This window comes from Dermacentor albipictus, chromosome 5 (genome assembly GCF_038994185.2).
Source record: "Dermacentor albipictus isolate Rhodes 1998 colony chromosome 5, USDA_Dalb.pri_finalv2, whole genome shotgun sequence".
In the NCBI taxonomy this organism is placed as follows: Eukaryota; Metazoa; Arthropoda; class Arachnida; order Ixodida; family Ixodidae; genus Dermacentor; species Dermacentor albipictus.
In genome coordinates, this window is record NC_091825.1 from 69,958,750 (window position 1) to 69,972,909 (window position 14,160).

At 42.6% G+C, this 14,160-nt stretch overlaps 1 long non-coding RNA gene and 1 other non-coding gene across 3 annotated transcripts; both read left to right on the plus strand.

Moving 5' to 3' along the window:
* The first annotated feature begins 644 nt into the window (after nucleotides 1-644).
* LOC139059899 (uncharacterized) lies at nucleotides 645-13,017 on the plus strand. Of its 2 annotated transcripts, none has more exons than XR_011514487.1 (5): nucleotides 645-1,172; nucleotides 1,781-2,047; nucleotides 2,879-2,984; nucleotides 4,692-4,760; nucleotides 11,940-13,017. It is a non-coding gene; the product is annotated as an uncharacterized lncRNA (long non-coding RNA). The 2 variants fall into 2 exon arrangements; XR_011514488.1 differs by having other exon boundaries at nucleotides 652-1,172; nucleotides 2,005-2,047.
* Nucleotides 7,201-7,275, plus strand: TRNAS-GGA (transfer RNA serine (anticodon GGA)). Its single transcript has one exon. It is a non-coding gene; the product is annotated as a tRNA-Ser (tRNA).
* Nucleotides 13,018-14,160: the final 1,143 nt, after the last annotated feature.

Here is a 14,160-nt window from a genome sequence, read left to right on the forward strand (position 1 = left end):
CTCAGCTTTCATTTTGAAAGTCTGAAGTATGTTCTGTACCCGGACGACTGCTGCTACGACGTACCTGTAATTGTATCATCTACCTATATTTACTTGTACTTATATGTTATTAACGTCGAAGTTATTTACTGATGTCAAAATTTTACCTTGTCTCAAGTTGCCGCATTCTTTTCTGTGTTATTTTTGCCGTTGTAGTATGTGGTAATGTGGCCGCACCTGCCAAGGGTAGCGTGGCACAGTTAGGCACGTTCAGTGCCTTTTGTCGCGTCGCCTAAGGCATTTCTCTAAGGATTGTCTTGAATAAATTAATAAAGAAAGAAAGAAAGAAAAGAATCCAAAGGCTCATTTCTTACTGACGATTTGCCCACCGACCAGTAAACTACCATTGGTAGGCGCACGAGCTTCGCTAGCGTCGTTGTGTTCTAGTGGAAATGCTTCGATATTAGCTCAGGTTGCTTTTTGACGCAATATGTATTGTATCCAATAAAAACATTTATATTGGGTGATTCTTGCGTTTGATTGGCAATCCCGCAAGAATTATTAGGAAACAGAAAATAGCAAACTCTTTTTACAACTGGCATCATCCCATTCAGTGAACAAAAGTATTACGACAAAGCTTCATCCTCCTACACTGTAAACACAAATGAGCCCATATGGGCGTTTTAACAGTTGATATGCCATTTTTCCCCTCTAGCCTAAAATGAGTACTCCCACGAGAAGAAGTAAAATAAGCTAGAACCATTATTATACCCCCGGCCCCATTTGAAGGGCCATTGCGGTTGTAAAATGGGGGTTTTCAAGGAATAACGGTGGCGTACGGGAAAGTGGGAGTGTTGAAATACACCCATATCTGAGACAAGCCAAATATAGAAAAGAATAACTCAGCCGTGACCAACAAGGCAGGCAGCCGCAGCGACAATTTCAGTAGGATTATTTCTGCAGTCACATTCGAAATATCCCGCGCAATGTGTGTCGGCGCTGTTTTTCTGTTCGGAGTAGCCGCGCCTTGGCGCTGTGTGTCGGAACGGTCGGAACTACGCGCGGAGGAGCACAAGCCTTCGGAGCGCGCGCGCGTACGTTGAAAGCCGCAAAGGGGCAGCCATTGTCAGCGGCGGCGCATTCTTCTACCGTGGTTGTTGTTTCTCACAGCATTGAACCCCCAAGACTCCACGGTAAGTGACTTCGAACGATTATTACACGTTCTATGAGTGTGCATATGTTCTAAGTGAAGAGACGCGCTGATATGACTTATTGAAGGTCTCAGTACAACATGGCGCGACAGTTGGCCGTCTAGAACCATCTTGCACGATCTCTGTGTTTCTTCGAGCTTTGTCGTAATCGAGGTGACTTGAGTGTTTAGGGTCAAGCGAGTGTACTTAAACATTAGAATTTTACATGATGAGGGACTGTGCCGCGTCTTTAATAGGGTGGATGTGAACATTCGACATGCTCCCCGAAGCGCAAGACACTACCATAATAGTTATGTGCAGTGCAAGGTGAGCTAAGCTTCGCTGCCTAACCGCCGCCTGAAAATGCGGCGGCTCGTTAAGGGTTTACTGCGGTGCGCGTGTGTGAGTGTTTGTACAGCGATCATTTGAGCGAGAACCGGCGGCGCTTCTTTGTGCGCGGTATCTGCTAGCTGGCGCGTACGCGGCGCCAGTCCCCTAGCTCGTGCGATTGTGTGCAGTAGGTCGCTCACTAAGCGCGCATTGTGCAGATTTGCCAGTACGCTCCGTGCTATCGTCTGTGTCTCTTCGCGCCCACGCTGCTGATTGTGCAGGGAGTGTGCGACTGCGGCGTGTAGCATGTAGAGCCTGCGCCCGTCGACTTTGATCTACGGGCGTGAAATGTCGGCGGCGCGTTTGTGGTATTAAAAGCGTGTGGTGAGCTTCCAACGGCACTACGGGTCAACGCCGCATGAACTGCCGGTCAGAGTATAAGAAACGCTTTATAGTTTATAGTTAGCGTACTGCTTGGCGGTAACAGTGTCCTTCTTTGATTCAGATTACTGGATACGCCGTCACTTTAACCTCCGCGGCCGGAGCAGGTGAGTACCAGTGGCGCCGGCGCCTCGGCGGCCAGAAAACGACGCCTGTGCCGTGACGAGATATATCAATTTACGCGATAGAATTGCCGGCGATGGCTCATACGGGCGCGTCGCTCCATGGCTGTGTTCTTTGCTGGAGGCCGCCACTACGCCTGCCGTGCACATACTAAGCTACATCTATACAGTCGATGCTAGTGCAGTGTTGTTATTCAACAGCTGGCGCTGTGCACTGGATACCTGGACTTGTTTAATGTTTAATTACTTTGCTGCTGTGCCGTTGGGTATTGGGTACAGATATTGAGTTTTGAATTCTAGGTGCCAAATTCACACAAAAAAGTGGCGCTTTTCAACTCAGGATCATATCACACATCATAGCATCATCCTATATTGCACTAATATTAACAACAAAATTTCTACTGCTGGTGAAAAAAGAAAGGCAGACCGAGCAACCTGTATCTGTGAGAAAAATGTGCTTGAAGTCTGCCATCGTCTATTATAAAAAGGTAATGCCTTGGTATTCAATGTCAGTAACACTCATAAGTTATGCATCCTTTTGTGTGAAATAATTTGTCTTAGAAGCCATTCATTGTAAGGGATCAGTAAACATCTCATAGCTTAAGTAGTGCATAAGTGTATGAGTTAGGCAAAGGTTTTAGTTTGTAAAGAGCAAAGCCATTAAGGTATAAAATTTTGGCAAGCTTAGTTTAGCAATAAGCTGACCAATATACAAAACCTAATGTAGCAGCAGATGCTCTCCAAGATAAACTGGCGACCAGCTTTTTCGTGTTCTATGTGATCATTGTAATGTCAACTTTTTCTCTTTTATTTCAGAACTGTGGTTGCGGCCGTTTCGTTGCCAGCTGTGAGGATGAAGCAGCTTCATAACCGGAGATCAGTCGCCTCCCATCAGTTTCCCTTTTCAGCAATAGAGGTCTTGGTATGCTCTTACCTAGAGTTTACTTTTATTACCCTATATGTTTTAAGTGCAATGGCTAGTTTAGCGGCATCACTTAGAGTGATTGGTGTGACACCTGTTCCATGGGACGTATGCAGATTATCCCACGTAACTTTAGAAAACTTAAAAAAATATGCATATGCCACCTAGCTGCACAGAACCTACGTAATGTTGTTTCCTGTCTCTTGGAAATACTTAGATTTTCTGCATTTTGCCTAATTACCTAATTATTCTTAATCAAATAATCAACTCAGATATTATAATTAGATAAAAAGTCTCAATTATAAAATTGTAGTGCAACGTGAACATTTTCCAGTACAGCTTTCTGTGGCTCAATGTGTGCTACATAACGTGTTTGTAGGAGCATGAAAAAAGCCTGAGAATCCCGCAGAGTGCCTTGAGTGTGTGTGTGACAGCACCTGTGTTGTGTTCTTCAGTCCTCGTCTTTTGCGCTGTACAAACAAGTCGACCTCAAATGGCCAGTCCCGTGGCAGCTTTGCATGTATTTGAGTGTGTGCCCTGTATAGGCATGTGTGTTCCATTAAGAAAAAAAAATACTGAAGGAGCCTAACGTGATGTATTTCAGGACAAGTGTATGATGTAAATTACTATGTGAAAATAAAATAGGAAACCGAAACAAGACTTCACAGTAGAGATATGCAGGTGTGTGCATCAGCATAATGACGAAACCCTCGTGCAAGTTTAGAAAAATATTCATTAAGTTAGTTTCTGTCATTCTTCTCTGTCACATTATTATTGCAAAAATGTGCTCTCTAGTATTGCACCATTAAAAACACAGTTCAAATACATCATTTGCTGGCACCTTCACATTCATAGCAACATAGAGAGGAATGGTTAAAAATTTGCTTTGCTTCTCTGACCTTTATTTTAGGCCCTTCTCATGTTTGCTGAGCTTCTTAATGTATCATAGACACCCTCCAGTGTTTACAGGCAGCTTGAGCACATTATGCCAGATTGTGGAGAAACTGCAGAGGTCGCAGTGTCTATAGCGGTGCCCGGTATATGCAAGTTTCTTGCATGATGCATTATGCTCGGTACCAATATTGTCAAGACAAAATGGCTAAAGTACATCCTTAAGAGTCTTAAGCGCATTTGGATGACTTTACAGCATGTAGCAAAACAAGAATGGGAACTGAGGTGCTTAATTTTTGTTCATTATTACCATATGGCACCAGCATGCAATGAAGACAAAAGAGGAAGAGAAATGAAGTGCACCAAAGGACAACTCTATCCTGATGGGAGCTGCATTCACATCTGCATGATGCATGCAATCTTTGAGTTATAGCAGCAGCTATCCACCTGTTCACTTTGTTGCACATTTGTATTGTTTATGTACTAAGTCTGGCCCTGGAAGTGTTAGGCAGTGCCACTTGTGGCGTTGGTGTGGCATGCAACACATCCTTCTAACCACAGGTGTCATGTATTATGTGAACCTAAGTTCAATTCATGTAATGCACAAAAGTTCCATTTGAAAGGATGTGCCATATTTGTCACCATTGCCATGAGTAGCACTGGCTGACAGTCACAGGGCAAGACGTTAACCTTGCTCAGCTATTATGCAAAACTATTTTACATACAAATGTAGTAATTAGTATACATGCCAAAAGCATCACAGAATAAAATTTTTGATCCGCATCTTACAACGATTGTTATTTTGCTTTACCTCAGGATGCCTTTCTACCGGTGTTGCATCCTGTGACTGACCACTCCAACGATCTCGGCAGAATCGTTACGCAGGTGTGTTCTTTTGCGATTCTCAGTACTGATATTTTGTAGTTTACGTTCCATGTAAATGCAGAGATCCAATGAAAAACAGGTTAAAAGATGAACTCACAGGCACTGTGTCCAAACGTTTGTGAGGAAGGAAAATCTTTGTTACAAGTTGTAATTATAGCAACACAAGAGAGTGTGCACATCAAACCACTAGTACCTAGCAAGCCTTATACACAGCATTATACCGTAGAAGCCAAAACATCAGGCGAAAACCTGTACTAAACTAGGGACTGTATTAAAACGTTTTGGAGGCATGAAGTATTTCTTGGGTTACTCGGTCTAATTGCTTGAACTGAACTGACGTGTCCTGCAAAGCAGTTTGCATTCGCATATGATACAATCTGCAGCAAGATCTGAACAAAGGGCTGCAATACTGTAAGGGCTTCCTATTGAAGTAGCAACCAGTCTTCCCAGTGTACTGCAGCCTCAGGAAAATGAAATGTGGTACACTGCACCACATGCACACACAACAAATTTTAATCCATAAGCATCGTTACACTGTGCTTGTGCAGGACTGGGCAACTGGCTGTTTGTTCGTGACCGAAACAACTACGTACATCAAGACTGTACTGGGAAGCCACTATATTTTTCAGTTGGTGTAACAGTTGATAAACATATGGATTTACATGAACATTTTGTCTGCCACACTTTTCATTGTCGTTTTTTTGCGCTCTTGCTTTGATGGCTGGGAGACATTTCAGGCTCGCTGAAGAGACAGGTAGCCCAGTAGCTGCCCTCACAAAGTTGTTATTTGATTTTTAAGAGCCAACTTGCTTTGGACAATGCTGAATAACACATCAAAAGGCCCGGGATTATTGACGAGGTTAGAATGACTTTGAAAGAAGTTTATGAGTGTTTTTTAACTCTGATCTGTCTGCTGAGACCAAATCATGTCAGCTTTTAATGAAGCAACGTTCAGGTTGGAAAACTGCAAGGCTGTGTGGGTACTCAAACAACATCAATGCTTCAGCTAGCTGAAGTTGCTCCATGACATCAAGGCAGAAGCAAATGACATGGCAAAGGAAAGGTTGGTGGACAAAGGACTCTTGGTGGCAATTATGTAGGTTCAAGGGCTATTGCACTGAGTAAGAAAATGTGTTCCCGATACAGCGTGAACATAGTGTTAATGCTGAAGAACAAACTGGCACCATCTGCCTAGTCCTACACAAGCACGTGCACAGAAAGGGATGCCTGTTGGCCTTGAGGGCCACCACTAGAGAGATCAGCTGCTATCGCTATGACATAGAATGTGACATTAGATGACTATAGTTCACGCATTTGCTGCAGCTTGCTGGCTGGGCAATTGAAGCCTTGATTGTAAGGTTGAAAAGTTTCAATCTCAAGGTGGCAATTTAGTTGCCAACTCTTACAGCATGGTTCACTACTCAGTGATGCAGTGCTGGACATATTCGACCAAGCCTGGTGCGAGTTCTCATGAGTGCCTATGTTCAAGCTGCCGCTAGATACTTAGTTGATAAAGTCACTGAAAACGAAATATGGTCATCGAAAGAGTCATGAAAACGATGCACGCAAGGTTTGTAGTGTGCTCACTTGGTATGACATTAGTCAAAACACCCTGTGTAGATGTTCCAAAAGGACTTCTTGGGCAAGTTGGTGCTTAGATTTCCTAGGTATACTTTGTGGCGCAAAATACATTTCTTGAAAAGGGATAGAAGAAAGGAAGACAGTGAAGTGCCAAACTACCAACTGTTTAATGACAGCCTGAACAAACGTATAGAAGAAAATACAACTTCCGCTCAAGCGCAGGGAGCCTAGGTGCGACAGAACAGCATGGTCGCGATAACATACTTTGGATGAAGCACATTTGAAGCACAGGGAAAATCAGACATCCACCCGTTCGTAGCAATTGCTACAAAGGAAACCCATACGGATTCCTCGAAAGAAAGGCCTCATAGTTGAAGAAAAATTCGTCCTGGTCCCGGACTCGAACTCGGGACCACCGCCTTTCCGGGGCAGCCGGTCTACCATCTGAGCTAACCAGGATTTTCCCTTTATTCATTACGTCTCTCCACCTTGTGGGTTTCCGCAGAACTACTACGTCAAACTCTTGCCTTTGCTTTGTGTTGTTGACAAATTCGACTTCGCCCTGCCATCTGCTAGCCGCCTGGTTAGCTCAGATGGTAGAGCGGCTGCCCCGGAAAAACGGTGGTCCCGGGTTCGAGTCCCGGACCAGGGCAGATTTTTCTTCAACTATGAGGCCTTTCTTTCGAGGAATCCGTATGGGTTTCCTTTGTAGCAATTGCTACGAACGGGTGGATGTCTGACTTTCCCTTTATTCATTACTTCTCTCCACCTTGCGGGTTTCCGCAGAACTACTACATGAAACTCTTGCCTTTGCTTTGTGTTGTCGACAAATTCGACTTCGCCCTGCCATCTGCTAGCCGCCTGGTTAGCTCAGATGGTAGAGCGGCTGCCCCGGAAAGGCGGTGGTCCCGGGTTCGAGTCCCGGACCAGGACGAATTTTTCTTCAACTATGAGGCTTTTCTTTCGAGGAATCTGTATGAGTTTCCTTTGTAGCAATTGCTATGAATGGGTGGATGTCTGATTTTCCCGTTATTCAGGAATGAAGCAAATTCACTCTTTGCACTAGCCTATTGCAGAAACAAAATATGACAAACTGAGCTTTTAAGGGGGCCCTCAGAGGGGCCCAGTCCATGTGTGTCTTCATTTCTAGCGCAGCTGAGCACATCTGCAGCCTGCACACCCTGTTCTAGAGGTGATCTGCTGCGTGTGGAAAGACTAGATGTGCTGATATGGCGTGGTATTGTGTGCACAGTCTTCCCACGTGTTTAGTACTGGGGGTTGCATAATCTGTAGTTTCAGAGATGCATTGAAATGAGAGACAGACATAGCATTCACCTCCACTGCCAGCACTTTTCATGATAGTGTCGTCCCACTGCGTGTGACAGTATCAAAGAGGACAGAGTGGACAAAAAAGCAAGGCTGGGTTTGCTTCATACTACCTATGTGACACACCGTAAAACCATATCTTTATTCGCTGACTCTCAAATTCAAAATTTGAAGTCGTACTAAATGGCTTTGTATTACTGAGAGTAAGGGTAAGCTGCAATGGCAGGATTGAAAAGACTAGGAAATCTCTTCAGTTAGTTATTTCTTAGCATGTACTGTTCCAAACATGTAGAGATAGGGAAATTCATATCAGGCTATCATCATACCTCACAAGGAAGAGATTACACTAAACAGGTTTATTAATTTCCTTAGTGGTGATGCCTCACATTGTTTTTTCCTTGGACCAAAGGGACTGCAATGTTTTTCCGCCTGCAAATGATTGCATAGTTTTCAAAGATAATTCCCTCCCTGCTTTGTTTGCTTGATTTGACTGTAAGTTACATTACACATAATGTATATCCCCCTGCAACGCCAGTACAGGCGAAGCAGGTACTAAATGAATAACCACAAAAGGATTTGGGGGCAAGCAAAAATGGCATTTGCAATAAAGATATGCACAGATGTCCCGTCAGTGTTGCTGTCAAACAAGAAATTGTGATATTGAGCGACAGAGCAAAATAACTAAATGTGTGCTTGCTGAACTATAGCTGGCATTTGCACCTTGATTGTGACTTAGCTACCAGAAGAAATTTGTTTTGGCTTGTTCTTTTTCTGTTAAAATGTAGTTTTTTCTTTGTTTGCTTTCCTTTGGGTTTTTGTAGCTATATCATGTGCACATGTGACCAATAATGCCATCTGGAAGTTAGTGGTTGTCGGTATTTCTCACTGCCTGTCGTTGGTTCAGTGTGTACTAAAGTCAAAAGAGCACCGACCAGTATAAACCAGTGTGTTGAATTTGTTTTCTTGTGTTAGTGCGAATGATCTGACTGGTTATGTGTCCAAATAAGCAATTAGATTATGAAAACAAAGTTCATCAGAACATGTCATTCGTTTTACTTATAATTACCTTATTTCAACTGCAGAACCCACATGTTCAGGCATGTAGATTTAAGTAGAACAAGTCTTTTTGCGATTGTTAGTTCTGAACAGGCGAGAGCAGTGCTAAGGACTCAAAGTGAGTCCACATAGATAAATGGCATGGTGCACTGTGCACGGACCTGATAATTGATGTGTTTTTGCAACAGACAAGCAAATAAATATCTAGTAACACCTTGTCAAAGGCACGAAAGCACATAAAGAGGCAGGGGTTGGCCACATACAAATGTGCCTTGGTTGTAGGTTTGTTAACAAGCATGCCACTTTCCTGTAACTTCAGAATACAGGTGCTGCACTGACACATACATCTCTTTTTTATTATGCGAAGCATACTAGCCGCACAACCATGCTCTTCCTTGCTGCGCCGCGCGTGGCCGCGTAGCTACCATATGACGTCATAACATCTGCAAAAGCGGAGGCTCAACTCGTGCGCTCGCTTGCGGCCGCGTAGCTACATAGCTGGGTCTCAGCTCGTGCACTCGCCTGCATGAGTTGTTTCTTCGTCTAGCCAAACCAAATATAGCCAAGCAACAGCAGTTCACCAGGCTAAACAGTGGTTCAACAACTAAAATAAAGGCTAGTATGCTTCGCATCCTGGGTTTAACCTTAGCTAAGCCACAGCCATTTTTTTGTGGGATTTGGTTAGTTTCGGGGTTAATGGTTGCTGCTTTCGCTATCATGTTGCACTTGTGATATTCGGGACATTATCTGTACTATTTACAGTGTATGTACCCTAATGGTCACATAGTGGTGCTTAATCGTGAAGGCTCTCATTCAAATATTGCCTGGTCTACATATGCTTTTCTTCATGCCAAAAAAATAAGATATACTACGTTTGTGTCAGAAGGAAAGAAAGTGAGTGGTGTCTATTATTGCACATAAATCTATGCTTAGTTGCGTTAACATTTTTGCATAATTTCAACAACTTATTTGGTGCATTTCTGTAACATTCACACTCTGGCTGATCCACTTAGGTGTAACGAATAATAAAGGCAGAAAAGTAAAGCATTGCAGTGGATTTAACCTACTGCTGTTGATTCTGTTACCTTTTCGCAGCTTTTCTTTTTGGAAAAGCATATGTACAAAAGCACGTTTTGAGCAAATAGGCTGCTGTTTGCGAGGCTTTGCAAGCATCACTATAACGTGACAAAAGCAGTGTGGCCATTTGGTTATACAAATTCTGGTGTATTGGCACCACAAAAAGTAAACGAAGAAAGATATGTACGCATGACACAAGCGCCGGATCTCACTTCAAGCTTTAAAATAAGGCAACGCAATATTTAATAACAGGTGGCGACATTATGTGATGGTATCTGTTAAAAGAAATTATTTATGCAGTGCAACTAATGGATCACTGATACATTTATCATTCTTTTTAAATGTTGCAAACCACAATTACGTTGCATGTTGTCAGGTCATAATATCTTGCTACAACGCAAGTTTTGTGGAACACAGGACCGCGGTCACATTCTTTGCAGCATTTACCATTGTGTGAGGGAGGGTTGTTTCACACAGATGACTCATACTGCCTCAATCTCCCTGATTTCACATTAATAGAGCATCCCATCTGTCCAATGTAGGCACGGCCTTGTGATGGCAGCAGACTACGCAACGCTTGCGGCCTAGCTCACTAGATGCATATTGTGCTTCAAGCCACAACCAACCTCTTCCTTTTTTTGGCTTCTGCCTTTTGTTGCAGCAGAAAACTCTCCTAACAAGGGCCTGAGAAAAAGGATTTGCGCAACTAAATCAGGCATGACTAGGGAATATAATGAATGAGATGATGAAGTAAAGAAGTGGTTGCAGTTGTTTGGTATGCATTTGGGATTTTCGTGAGTAATTGTGTAGCTGGTCCCTACGGGCAAACATTTTTTTTTTGTATGAAACATGTGAAGAGAGATTTGCTGTGATGAGAAAAAAAGACTGAAGCCAGGAAAACAAACTAATTTGTTTGTTGCGTGCAGCACAATTTGCAAGCGTTGCACTGCGCAACGGAGGTTATGTACAGTCTGCCATTCCTATCCAGTCATGCTTGCATTGCATAGACACGCATTGTAATAATTTGAGATTGAGGCTAATGACGTTTGTGTGCAACAACTCTCATCCGCACATTGTGATACACTGCAAAATAGAGTGGTTCGTTCCAGTGTTCTTCGAAACTCGTTGCCAGAAATTATGAGCAAATGTACATAAGATAATTAAGCTTTGGCAGATTAGCGTGAAAAGGACAAATGCATCAGTCATTCTCAATTAAATTGCACGAAGAATTTGTTTTTGAATTAATAACGTCACTTCGTGTCACTACGTGTTGTATATGTCTGTTTTCTTATTAAAGCCAGAGTTGAGGTTAAGCACTTGTGTCCTGCATGTCTTTGTCTTCGTTTGCTTCTGTGGTGCCATTACACCAGAGTAAATCCATGACAGGAGCTGCCAGTCCATGCAGTTATACTACATTGGGCTTAGTACGGCTGGCAGCCTGAATGTGACGAGTGCGAAGTAGCAGTAGGAACTTCAGAAGGGTAGAATTTTGTGTCAGTTGGTGGCGCATATTATAGTATGGTGAAGCGCTATAGATGAAACAGTGTGAAGCGAGACAGATGGGAAAGTACTACAGAGAACTGTGAAAGTTTACTGGAAAGTTTTGCTGCAGCAGGACAATGCGTGCATTATCCTGGTGCAGCAAAATTTGCCAATATTCGTAGTTGTCAGTAGCACTTCCCCATTTACATTACACTTCACCATACACTAATAGCAGTAACAACAGCAACCAACTGACCCAAGCAATAATCAGTGCCCACAGAATTGCCAAATTGTAGGAGAAATGTTTCAGTGTAACACATATTGTTAACTGACAAGTAAATGGCACACATATCTGCAAACCGATGATCAAGTGCATTTTTCATGCACATACATTATTTCGTACAACTGCTTCCTGCTTTGGTTTTTTATGGCTTTTAGGAAGCATTCCAAAGTACTTAACTGTTTGTCTGTTCTAATATTAAATCTGTAGTCAACCAGCACTATGTGTCATTACTGTATACGCCCTTACTTCGTCAGTGTTCTTCGCGCTGTTCCTAACTAAATATGAATAACCAAATAACCATTTTTTAAAATTTTTAGGTTATGAAGAGATTACTCTTAATATGTAATTAATTAGAAAAATTTTCTCAATTTTAGGAAGAAGTCCGGCTGGCCCCAAGCCTGGTGTGAAATGAAGAAATGGCACTCCACATCAATTCATGTTTACTTGTCGTCATAACCAGTCTGTTAGCTTAATTTTGGTTCTTCTTATTGAATGCTCAAGAAAGGTACCAACTCTGTCATTCATTGAAAACGAATTTTTGCACTTGGGGACGCAGCCATGCACAAAGCCTTTGAGCTCATTAATATTTTTATTCTTAAAGAAACTGCAGCTCCTGCGTGGAGCAATGGGTTGAATAAGACGAGGGTAAATGAAAAGATGGCGACATTAATTGTCAACAGTTGTCCAACAAAAAAAGTCTCAAGCTGGAGCCAACATCATTGCAAGGGAACCAAATGGCTTCAGCCTGAGACACTCGTTGTTCAACCTGGCAAGTCTCCTTGTCGAAATATTTCCTCTAGCCTGAGACCTATATCCACCCTCGACCAACAATACACCCATACATTTGGCAACCCATGGCAAGGTAACAAATTCACATTCAGAGAAAGAGAATGTAGTGTGCACCCTGGAAGGCAGCATGAACAGTATTTTATTTACTTAATGAAATGCAGGTTTGCTATCCAACTACTTTATTTCGATCCCCATTTTATAACTGGACAGCATGGTTCCTCAGAGAGAATATTTATTCAAAGCTCACACAATTTTGCTCCTGTATGTCTGTTAAATCTGTCCTGGTTGCTACACTACCAGCCCTGTCTGCAATTGCATAGCAGTGTTTTGAGTATGCATCCCAATTCAAAAGAATAGTTAGGCATCTACCTCAGAATGTCTGCTACTGCGTTGCAGCTCAAATTCTATATCTAGGTGGTGACTGTGATGCCATGTGCTTTTTAAATAAGACCAATATGCTATCTGAAGTGCAATTAAATGCAATCTCAAATGACCTCAGTGCGGGGAATGACACAATTGGAAACCAATGTGATCAGGAGGATTTGATTTCTGAAAACAAGGCACTTAAACATGAGAAAGCAGTACTAATCTCGTCTAAAGATGCTGTTATTGGGTATGATAGGGGAGTTACTTGTTCGTGGCTGCATTTGCAGCATGTTACAATGCTGGCTTTATATATTGCACTGGGTACAGTGAAATGTCGCTGCTTGCACAATATTCAACTAAACATGGTAGCCATGCTAAAGTGTCCATGCAGAACACAACTCATCCACTATTAAGGACTGCAGTGGAACCTTCATAAACGAAAATCGCTTAAGCGAAACTGCCGCTTAAACAGGACACCATCCTGATGGTCGGTTGGCTCTCTGCAATGTCTTGCACTAAATAGAATGCCTGGTAAATGGAACCAATTTCCCCGGCCCCTTGAGGCTCCATTTAAAGAGTGCCCACTGTAAAAATATAGGGGGAATCCTGTTCAGAACTTTCGCAAATCTAGTCGTAAACAAAACTGCATTTCAGTGGGAGTGAAATGCAAAAGCACCTGTGTACTTAGGTTTAGGTGCATGTTAAAGAACCCCAGGTTGTCCAAATTAATCCGGGGTTACTCGCTACGGCACGTCTCATAATCAGCAGGTGGGTTCTGGTTTGTAAATACGGTTTATATTTAATAGCCTGCTCGGAAATACAGCCCAATAACTACACTAAATATGTAGCTTGTTTGTGTGTTGAGTCCCAATTTCTTAATTTAGTACTTTGACATTTATCATATTTGTGTGCTAGTCCATGCAAAATACCACTGATCAGCCTCATTATACAAGCCACTGTTAATTTAGAATGGCTTAGTCAAGCAACTTAAACTTACAGCACAAACACCTAAGACGGACCACAAAAGGAACATACGACACATCGAGGCTAACAACTTTATTTCTCCGTCGTCGATGCAATATAAACCCTAGACCACACAACCGTGCAGGCACTCAGATTACATTACAGAGATCTGCCAAATTATCACATAAACAAACGTAGGAAGTCAAATTCAGATGGGTGCAGGGACAAAGATATCTCACTGATGCAATTATCGCCTTGCCTTTTTATGTGGGAGGCCTCTATGGTAAGCCGCGCATGCTCATTCTTGCTTTTGCCTAGAATCGACGTTCCGTCAAGTTGTGCCTCACAATTGTTGCAAGAGTTTATATACGCACCAAGGTGCGCTGCTCTATCTACATTTTTGTTTACTTTTTGCGCATGTTCCCTGAGTAGCTCATTGACACAATGCCCTATCTAGCCAAGCTATATCTTACCACA